At 38.5% G+C, this 11,936-nt stretch overlaps 1 protein-coding gene across 2 annotated transcripts in view; it reads right to left on the minus strand.

The window, feature by feature from the left end:
• Window positions 1–6,759, minus strand: part of VPS54 (VPS54 subunit of GARP complex) — a 72,959-nt gene extending 66,200 nt beyond the window's left edge. The window contains exon 1 of one of the 2 annotated variants that reach the window (XR_015052844.1): window positions 6,441–6,759. The gene's annotated coding sequence lies outside the window, so the exon portion shown is untranslated. The remainder of the gene's footprint in view (window positions 1–6,440) is intronic. The other variant, XM_085862039.1, reaches the window with a different exon arrangement.
• Between the last annotated feature and the right edge of the window lie 5,177 nt (window positions 6,760–11,936).

Consider the following 11,936-nt stretch of genomic DNA (forward strand, 5'->3'; position numbering starts at 1 on the left):
AACCATTTAGGAGCCAGCGTGATGGACAGATGGACATACATACATACATACATACATACTGCTACGTTTGTGGGGGGAGGGGAGGGGTGGGGTTAAATATATAGTTTAGGCCATATAGAAGATAGGAATGTATGGAGTAGAATGTCCGTGTGCGAGTCGATAGCCATCTTGATGTAAAAGTAGGGAAACATCAGCTGAAGAATCGTCTTGTTTGCATGTGTGCCACACAGAGGGTGGTGCATGGTAATAAGTAGTTAGGGATTATGGTTAAGGAAATCATGTGTAAAACTTCTATGTAAGCCTCTACGGGGTGCCGGGAGAATTGGCACTAAAGAAGCGAGGGCGGAGCTATGAACGCCTCCCGAGGGGTGGAGCAATGGATCACCTGGGAGGGGGGAGCACCGCCCTGAAAGGAGGAGCAGAGATAGACAGCTTCCAAAAGGGGGGGCGTTGTCCAGAGGGAGGAGAGGGAGGAGCTAAATTGGCAGTTGTGAGTGAGAGCATTGGAGACAGTTGAGGAAAAACGTTGAGGTCTGGTCTGAGAACAGGGCAGTTGGTCGGAGGAGAACAGAGGAATGAGGAGTTTGGAGGAGGAAATAAAAGCCTGAGGAGAACTGTCGACTTCTGAGGCAGAAGAGTGTGATATAGATCTGTGTGATATGAAAGCTAAGTCTTGAACAGTTTTTGAAATATCATGTATATCGTGTACACAATCCAAGTTACTGAGATGGTTGTCATGGAAACCTAAATCAGCCAATCACAGTCGTGATCTAATGAGGTTGAGATATCTTCAATATGAAAGCTAAATGTTCAATGGTTTTTGAAATCTCGCGTACACAAAAGTACATGGAAGGATAATCGGTAATGGGTGGATGATTGGTCGGTCAGAGCTCATTTTAATGTCCCCCGTCTCCGACCATATCAGAGGGGTGGGGGACAAAAAGTGTGGGGATAATAATACAAGGAAATACAAAGATGTCTGATGCAGGAGGAGGCCTGCCAGCCCATGCATTTCAACCAATATACATGGACCACTGGACTCCTTTATCCTCAAAACTTCTAGATGCCTATCCAACTGCAGTTTAAACCCTGCAGTATCTGCCAACATTTTGTCAAATCAATCAGAGCATCTCAACTTTTCTGAATCAGCTCACCCCACTCTCTGCTGTCTACCTTACCTCCAAGCTGAGTGTCATCTGCAAATTTGAAAAACTTACTCCCAACCCAATTGTCCAAATCGCTGATGAAGATTATCTATCTATATATTAATACTGAAGGACCAATTTGGTGCTCCTCCTAGCGGTCGCATCACGTTTTTCTCGGTACTGTGACCTGGACTGAAGGAAACTTCGTACCTGTAAGATGCATCGCACATAGTGGCAATAGTCAACTTTCAACTCTGAAGCATCTATATATTAATACTGAAGGACCAATTTTGTGCTCCTCCAAGCGGTCGCGTCACGTTTTTCACGGTACTGTGACCTGAGAAGTTTTGACATGGTGTACGTCAAAGTAGACACGTGCACAAATCAGGGGACTTCTTCACAAGGAGTAGTGTACACCAAAAATGTTGTGTACAAGGACGTTTTGTAGACTTCATTAGGCGAGGCCATGGAGTACATCGACTGGGATCCGTCTCTTACAAGAGCCGCCACTGGTTGTCATATTGCACTCACGGAACGGAATCCGTCTATGACGGGTTTCGGCTAGTGAATAATAATGGTCCAAGAACTGATTCCTGGGGCACTCCACTACTTACATCCTTCCAGCCAGATGTCGTCCCATCACTCTTTGCTTCATTTGTAAATCCAGTTGGCTAATCTACAAGCCCTCACATTAGCCAATAGCCTCCCATGTGGTACATTATCAAATGTCTAAATATATTATGTCAACTGCACTTCCCTCGTCCACCAAATCAGAAACTACTTCAGAGAACTCCAATAAATTTGGTAAACATGATCGCCCTTTGATAAGTCAATGCTGACGACTATTAATTGATTTGAAATTATTCAAATCATTCCCCAACCATTCCTTATTTAACGTCTCCAACACCTTTCCCCAAAACAGAAGTCAAGCTTACAAGTCTCTCGTGCCCCAATTCCTCTCTGGAACTTTTCTGAAGTAGTGTTGTTACATTTGATAACGTAGGAGTAATGCATGATTTCTCATTCTTCAGACATCTCTATGCAATATTGTCTTTATCTCAATCATCTCGATACAATACTGTCTTAATGTCAATTATCTCGACACAATACTGTCTTTATCTTAATCATCTCGATACAATACTGTATTTATCTCAATACAATATTGTCCTTATCTCAATTATCTCGACACAATACTGTCTTTATCTCAATTATGTCGATAGAATACTGTCTATCTCAATCATCTCGATACAATACTGTCTTTATCTCAATCATCTCGATACAATACTGTCTATGTCAATCATCTCGATACATTACTGTCTTTATCTAAATCATCTCAATACAATACTGTCTTTATCTCAATCATCTCAATACAATACTGTCTTTATCTCAATCATCTCGATACAATACTGTCTTTATCTCAATCATCTCGATACAATATTGGCTTAATCTCAATCATTTCGATACATTACTGTCTTTATCTAAATCATCTCGATACATTACTGTCTTTATCTAAATCATCTCGATACAATACTGTCTTTATCTCAATCATCTCGATACAATACTGTCTTTATCTCAATCATCTCGATACAATACTGTCTTTATCTCAATCATCTCGATACAATACTGTCTTTATCTCAATCATCTCGATACAATACTGTCTTTATCTCAATCATCTCGATACAATACTGTCTTTATCTCAATCATCTCGATACAATATTGGCTTAATCTCAATCATTTCGATACATGACTGTCTTTATCTAAATCATCTCGATACATTACTGTCTTTATCTAAATCATCTCGATACAATACTGTCTTTATCTCAATCATCTCGATACAATACTGTCTTTATCTCAATCATCTCGATACAATACTGTCTTTATCTCAATCATCTCGATACAATACTGTCTTTATCTCAATCATCTCGATACAATACTGTCTTTATCTCAATCATCTCGATACAATACTGTCTTTATCTCAATCATCTCGATACAATACTGTCTTTATCTCAATCATCTCGATACAATACTGTCTTTATCTCAATCATCTCGATACAATATTGGCTTAATCTCAATCATTTCGATACATGACTGTCTTTATCTCAATCATCTCGATACAATATTGGCTTAATCTCAATCATTTCGATACATGACTGTCTTTATCTCAATCATCTCGATACATGACTGTCTTTATCTCAATCATCTCGATACAATACTGTCTTGATCTCAATTATGTCGATACAATACTGTCTTTATCTCAATCATCTCGATACAATACTGTCTATGTCAATCATCTCGATACATTACTGTCTTTATCTCAATCATCTCGATACAATACTGTCTTTATCTCAATCATCTTGATACATTACTGTCTTGATCTCAATTATGTCGATACAATACTGTCTTTATCTCAATCATCTCGATACAATACTGTCTTTATCTAAATCATCTCGATACATTACTGTCTTTATCTAAATCATCTCGATACAATACTGTCTTTATCTCAATACAATACTGTCTTTATCTCAATCATCTCGATACAATACTGTCTTTATCTCAATCATCTCGATACAATACTGTCTTTATCTCAATCATCTCGATACAATACTGTCTTTATCTCAATCATCTCGATACAATACTGTCTTTATCTCAATCATCTCGATACAATATTGGCTTAATCTCAATCATTTCGATACATGACTGTCTTTATCTCAATCATCTCGATACAATATTGGCTTAATCTCAATCATTTCGATACATGACTGTCTTTATCTCAATCATCTCGATACATGACTGTCTTTATCTCAATCATCTCGATACAATACTGTCTTGATCTCAATTATGTCGATACAATACTGTCTTTATCTCAATCATCTCGATACAATACTGTCTATGTCAATCATCTCGATACATTACTGTCTTTATCTCAATCATCTCGATACAATACTGTCTTTATCTCAATCATCTTGATACATTACTGTCTTGATCTCAATTATGTCGATACAATACTGTCGTTATCTCAATCATCTCGATACAATACTGTCTTTATCTAAATCATCTCAATACAATACTGTCTTTATCTCAATCATTTCGATACAATACTGTCTTTATCTCAATCATTTCGATACAATACTGTCTTTATCTCAATCATCTCGATACAATATTGGCTTAATATCAATCATCTCGATACAATATTGGCTTAATCTCAATCATTTCGATACATGACTGTCTTTATCTCAATCATCTCGATACAATACTGTCTTGATCTCAATTATGTCGATACAATACTGTCTTTATCTCAATCATCTCGATACAATACTGTCTATGTCAATTATCTCGATACATTACTGTCTATGTCAATCATCTCGATACAATACTGTCTTTATCTCAATCATCTCGATACAATACTGTCTATGTCAATCATCTCGATACATTACTGTCTATGTCAATCATCTCGATACATTACTGTCTTTATCTCAATCATCTCGATACAATACTGTCTTTATCTCAATCATCTCGATACAATACTGTCTTTATCTCAATCATCTCGATACAATACTGTCTTTATCTCAATCATCTCGATACAATACTGTCTTTATCTCAATCATCTTGATACATTACTGTCTTTGTCAATCATCTCGATACATTACTGTCTATGTCAATCATCTCGATACAATACTGTCTTTATCTCAATCATCTCGATACTTTACTGTCTTTATCTCAATCATCTCGATACTTTACTGTCTTTATCTCAATCATCTTGATACAATACTGTCTTTATCTCAATCATCTCGATACAATATTGGCTTAATATCAATCATCTCGATACAATATTGGCTTAATCTCAATCATTTCGATACATGACTGTCTTTATCTCAATCACCTCGATACAATACTGTCTATGTCAATCATCTCGATACAATACTGTCTATGTCAATTATCTCGATACATTACTGTCTATGTCAATCATCTCGATACAATACTCTCTTTATCTCAATCATCTCGATACAATACTGTCTATGTCAATCATCTCGATACATTACTGTCTATGTCAATCATCTCGATACATTACTGTCTTTATCTCAATCATCTCGATACAATACTGTCTTTATCTCAATCATCTCGATACAATACTGTCTTTATCTCAATCATCTCGATACAATACTGTCTTTATCTCAATCATCTCGATACAATACTGTCTTTATCTCAATCATCTCGATACAATACTGTCTTTATCTCAATCATCTCGATACAATACTGTCTTTATCTCAATCATCTCGATACAATACTGTCTTTATCTCAATCATCTTGATACATTACTGTCTTTGTCAATCATCTCGATACATTACTGTCTATGTCAATCATCTCGATACAATACTGTCTTTATCTCAATCATCTCGATACTTTACTGTCTTTATCTCAATCATCTCGATACTTTACTGTCTTTATCTCAATCATCTCGATACTTTACTGTCTTTATCTCAATCATCTCGATACTTTACTGTCTTTATCTCAATCATCTTGATACATTACTGTCTTTATCTCAATCATCTCGATACAATACTGTCTTTATCTCAATCATCTCGATACAATATTGGCTTAATATCAATCATCTCGATACAATATTGGCTTAATCTCAATCATTTCGATACATGACTGTCTTTATCTCAATCATCTCGATACAATACTGTCTATGTCAATCATCTCGATACATTACTGTCTTTATCTCAATCATCTCGATACAATACTGTCTTTATCTCAATCATCTCGATACAATACTGTCTTTATCTCAATACAATACTGTCTTAATGTCAATTATCTCGACACAATACTGTCTTTATCTTAATCATCTCGATACAATACTGTCTTTATCTCAATCATCTTGATACATTACTGTCTTTGTCAATCATCTCGATACAATACTGTCTTTATCTTAATCATCTCGATACAATACTGTCTTTATCTCAATACAATACTGTATTAATGTCAATTATCTCGACACAATACTGTCTTTATCTCAATCATCTCGACACAATACTGTTTTTCAACCATATTGCCACATAACCTTCTCCCCTTTTCTCTTTCCTATCACACCTAAACACCCTGTATGTACCCTTGAATGTTGAATTGCTCACTAAACCACGTCTCACTTATTGATAGCCAGTAATCCGAGTTGGAGGAATGGGCAAACAGTAATAACATACATTCATTGTTTTAATTAACTCAATAATCACGTCAAAGTCAAAATGAATCGCCTTTTGTTGCTCGTGCATCGCATCGTGGGAGTGAACGACTTACTGGAAACGTCAATGTTGTAAAATCAAGAAGATTCCATGAACACAACTGAAGCCAGCCTGGAATTGCCGCGAACACATAGCCGAGCGATCCGTCCGACACGCAGCGCTGAACCCAACACAACTAGTCGAGGTCGGCGAGCTGCGAATCCGGGCCTTGCTCGGACCCAATTTTGCGAAACGTACTGAAATAGTTGTGGAGGCTGTACGGCCCGACAAACGAGGAAGGATGAGTTTCTCACGTTTCGTATTGTAACTGAAGAGGAAGAGGAACTGAAAACCCGTGTGCCTGAATAAACTTCAGCGGCGAACTAGCCGCCATGGCTTATAGTCACCGGTTGCCTGTCCGGTTGAATCGAATTGATTCAACAAAATTTTAGCAATATACTTGCATGCATGTACGCTGCAAAATCTCCGCCGAAACTTCCCTCGGAAATTAAAATTACAAAAACACAAGAGAAGGGAACCAGCGTCGCTGAATCACGATGTCTATACACCGCTTATTGGACGTTTTGTGGTCCTGAGTAACTTCGCGTATAAAAGCGGAGAAACGTAAATAATTCGAATTAAAGTGACCATTATCACAGAACCACTCCAAAAAAAAAAGAAGTGGATTTTCATTGCAGAACGATGCTTATATATAGTATTCGTGCAAAGAAAAGTCGATCCTGATCCGCACAGGACGACATCGAGGGGTTTCAGTACCCATGATGCAGTGCGCGGACGCCATATTGGTTGGCAAGCTGCACGTGAGAAAAAATTAAACAAGGCCAAAGGATTAACCAAGGCCGAAGAATTAAACAAGGCTGAAGCGTAACCTTTTATTGCAGTGTCACTCAGACTAACGATAAAAACGTGCGACATTGTGTCGAGCTGCTGACGCTGTCGTTGCCAGGGAAGTTGAGACAACTGACATGGCGGCGCGCACGGCATTATGGGATAGCTCTGAAAACCCTCCACACACACACACATCGTGCTGTCTCGTCTGGGTTCGATTCCCGAATCCGATTGCAAACTGTTCGTTTGCTGCTTCTCGCACGCAGGGCGACGATGCATCACAACAAAGTGCGCCATCTTGCTGTTCATACGGACCTCAATCTGGCTGTAACCGGTGTATTCGGCAGTAGTTGGTGGACGAGGACGATGAAAGATCCCATGTTGTCTTTCGCGAAGATTAGGCGAGTTAGCACAGGCACCCTGACCAGAATACTAAATAATTCCTCCCCTAACTACCTCTGGGAAGGCAAAAGGCAAACCATGAGTCAGTGTAACTTTTTCCCAAAGGATAATTTATTAATTGGCAGCACTTTAATACCTGTCCTGAGAGGAGAGGAGAGAAACACAATCACCTACAATCAGTGGTTCGCGTTATATGAGGAAGAGTTAGCTGGAGGTACGAAAGATGGCTTGTGGGTCGTGGTGATACTTATTGACATGTCATGGTGGGGCCACACCGCCCCTGCTTCAAGCTCTGGAGGCAGGAGTGAAGTGAACAACCTCATGAAAGTGGGTCCTCAAACGAGAGAAAGCACAGACAAAGGAGGTGTGCGATAAGCTTGTATTTTTGGGGGTTTAACCAGGAAGGGATGATGTATGGAGATGCAACACCGATTTAAGAAAGGATCCAGAGAAGAACGAAAGACCCGTTAGTTTGACTTCGGTTGTGGAGAAGGTGTTAAAGACATTACTTAGGGACAAGATTGGCAAACATTTCAACAAGAAGGCGTTAGGCAAAAGCCTGACAGGAATGACTAAAATCATGCAAATGACATCACTATCACCATGACCTTTGACATAGTCAAAAAAACATTAACAGACTCACTTTTGTCCTTCAGAATCCTCTGGTAAAGTTTGACGAAGACAGCTGAATGCGTTCGCGAATTATCACACTCACAAAGAAACAAGCAAACGAACGAGACAGACCAACATACATTACAGTATTATGACGAAAATTTAAAAAATTTCATCAACCTTCGATTTTCGCAAGTAACAAGAAAGATGTCATGCATAGCACGATACTCGCAAAATCCATAAAACAAATTTGACCAAAAAAAAAAATTAGTGGTTGAATTCAATGACAAAATACACAAATCCTCTTCAAATTTCAAGTCAATTGGATGAAAATTGACAATTTTAGAACTTTGGTCAAAGTTGTTGACCATTGGCACAAGTTGACTTCAAAAATAATTGGTGGTTGAATTCAGTGACCTGAAAATTCAGGATAAATCCTCTTCAAATTTCAAGTCAATTGGATGAAAATTGACAATTTTAGAACTTTGGCCAAAGTTGTTGACCGTTGGCCCAAGTTGACCTCAAAAATAATTGCTGGTTGAATTCAGTGACCTGAAGTATAAATCCTCTTCAAATTTCAAGTCAATTGGATGAAAATTGACAATTTTAGAACTTTGGCCAAAGTCGTTGACCATTGGCCCAAGTTGACCTCAAAAATAATTTGCTGTTTAATTCAGTGACCTGAAGTATAAATCCTCTTCAAATTTCAAGTCAATTGGATGAAAATTGACAATTTTAGAACTTTGGCCAAAGTCGTTGACCGTTGGTCCAAGTTCACCTCAAAAATAATTACTGGTTGAATTCAGTGACCTGAAGTATAAATCCTCTTCAAATTTCAAGTCAATGGGATGAAAACTGACAATTTTAGAACTTTGGCCAAAGTCGTTGACCGTTGGCCCAAGTTGACCTCAAAAATAATTGCTGGTTGAATTCAGTGACCTGAAGTATAAATCCTCTTCAAATTTCAAATCAATGGGATGAAAATTGAGGATTTTAGAAATACCACCTAAGTTGGTGACCTTTGGCATATGTTGACCTCAAAAATAATTTCTGGATGAATTGAGTGACCTGATAAGCAAATGCTCTTCAAATTTCTCATCAATCAGATTAAAATTGAGGATTTTATAAATTCGACAAGGTGGTTGACCGAAGGGTATCCCAGCCTGGAAGCATTGGAACCCAAATAATAATTAGGTCTTTTGAGGTCTCGATGGTCTTAAGGGTCTGGGAGTCTTAAAGGGTGTTCGAATGGTTGAAGGGGTCTCAGCAGTCTCAAGGGTCAAAAGGTACATTCCAATCAAACATAATTAATATATGCTTTATTGCGATGTTATTGTTTTTGATACATATTTTATAATTAGAATGTCATGCCATGAGAGAAGGACGTATTAAACTGTTTTATACACGTTAACATGGCATGCGTTTAAAACATGCAAATTACAACGGATTTTTTGTGGTATAGTCGAGTCTTAAAGGGTCTACACTCTACAGGATCTCGTCTTAGGGGTCTTCTGGGTCCTCAAGGTGTTTTGGATTCTCGGGGTCTTCAAAGTTCGAAGGGGTCTCAGCAGTCAAAATGGTCAAAAAGATACATTTCAATAGTGTATAATTAATGAATAGACGTCGGTAATTAATAGACAAAAAGTTTTCCTCACACACATACACAGGTCATCCATTTATAGTAGATACAAACTAATTAAAGGTAGTCAACATGGGTTTACCAAAGGTAGTTCCTGTTTAACAAATCTTTTAGAGTTCGATGAAGCAGTGTCTGATTGGGTGGATGAGGGAAAGGCAGTGGACATAGTCTATCTAGACTTTAAGAAGGCACTTGATAAGATACCACATCAGAGGTTGTTAGCCAAGGTGAGGACTTGTGGAGTGGCTGGTCAGGTAGCTAATTGGATTGCAAACTGGCTTAGTGGTCGGAAACAAAGAGTGGCCGTGAGTGGGAGGATGGCTTGCTGGGAGGATGTAAGTAGTGGGGTACTTCAGGGATCAGTACTCGGACCATTACTCTTCATTATTTACATCAATGATTTGGATAGTGGGATGAAGAGTAGGCTTTCCAAATTTGCAGATGACACAAAGCTTAGAGGTGAGGTGGATAGCAGAGGGGATGGTGATCAGATTCAGGAAAGTATTGATACTTGTATAGATTGGGCAAAAGATTGGTAGATGTAATTTAAGCTGAGCAAGTGTAAGGTACTGGGGATGGGAAAGAACAATGAAAATAAAGATTACATGATGCAAGGGATAATTTTGGAGCGTGTTACACAAGAGAAGGATAGATAGATAATTATAGATGGTAATAGATACAGGAGGTAATCAGGCAGCTATCGGTAAAGCCAATAGGGTTTTAGGTTGTATTGGGAGGGGGGGGGTCATTTATAAATCAAAAGAGGTGGTGTTAACATTGTACAGGAATTTAGTGAGAGCCACATCTAGAATATTGTGTGCAGCTTTGGTCACCACAATCCAGGAAGGACATAGATGCCAAAGAGAGGGCTCAGAGCAGGGCTACCAGATTGATTCCAGGCCGAGTTAGACTCAGCTATGAGGAGCGGCTGAAGGAGACAGGGCTTTGTACACTATAAAGGAGGTGGTTCCAAGGATATATGATGGAGATGTTTAAGATAATGAAAGGTAAAGAAAAAATATTCAACAGAGTAGACAGTAATTGGACCAGGGGTCACTGACTGACAGTAAAAGAAGAGGAGAGTTAAGATGGTAGTAAGGCAGGGGTCTTTTACTCAGAGAGTAGTTAATGCATGGAATGGTCTCATTGAAAAGGTAGTGGCAGCAGAAATAGTAGATAAGTTTAAATTAGAATTAGATAGTTACGTATAAGTGGTGGAGATAGAGGGGTATCGGGATGTTGGCAGGACTTGCAAGTCACTTGAGTGTGATGTTTGTAAAAGGGTCTTGTCTAGAGATAGTGTCTGGTTGGTGTTGTATTTTCTTCACCATAAAACTGTTCGCCAGCCCCCCCCCTCCACTTTCAAAAAAAAATCTGTAATAATCTTTTTAAAAATATTTCCCCATTTTTATTTTCAGCACCCTTGTGGATATCCCTGAACCTGCCAAACTGTTCTCATCCACACTCCTTCTTTCATTCCCTCAATGAAAATCAAGTTATTTGGATGGATTTCTTTAATCTGGTATCGGTGTTGCGCAGGCACGATAGGCCAAATGCTACCCTCCTCCATCTAATTTCCTTGTTGGTGATGTGGATAACCTGTTAAATAAAAATGAGGAACTAGAAATGGTGAGAGATGAGGGAAGACCCCACGATATTGCACCACCATAGGTTAAGCCAATTAAGTTTATCGGAATGTTTGGAATTGAAAACATTTCCTTAGAAAGTTATACGAGCCAGCACATAGCCATGCTTGCTGTGTAACAGAGGTGTATCATCAAGTTCCTCATGAAGGAGAACATGACATGAAACATGAACGTGTGGAATGGCTGAATTGCATGAAAACCGAATTGGAATTCATGAAATTGCTGAAGAATTAGATGTTAGTGTCGGAAGTGTGGGCAATATGAGTAAAGTGGCTGAAATTTGTTTTTCCCAACTTGCTCCAACAGTTACTTATCATTGAATTTATGCCATGTGCAAGCTTCCAGAGGATATGATTGCGGAAAGGATGTGGTTTGTTTGTTTGAAATAAGCGAATTTCACAACGCCGATATCAAGCTGTTAAAC

Source organism: Eptatretus burgeri, chromosome 2 (assembly GCF_056783735.1).
Source record: "Eptatretus burgeri isolate ZD-2024b chromosome 2, Ebu_testis_v1, whole genome shotgun sequence".
Classification (NCBI taxonomy): Eukaryota; Metazoa; Chordata; class Myxini; order Myxiniformes; family Myxinidae; genus Eptatretus; species Eptatretus burgeri.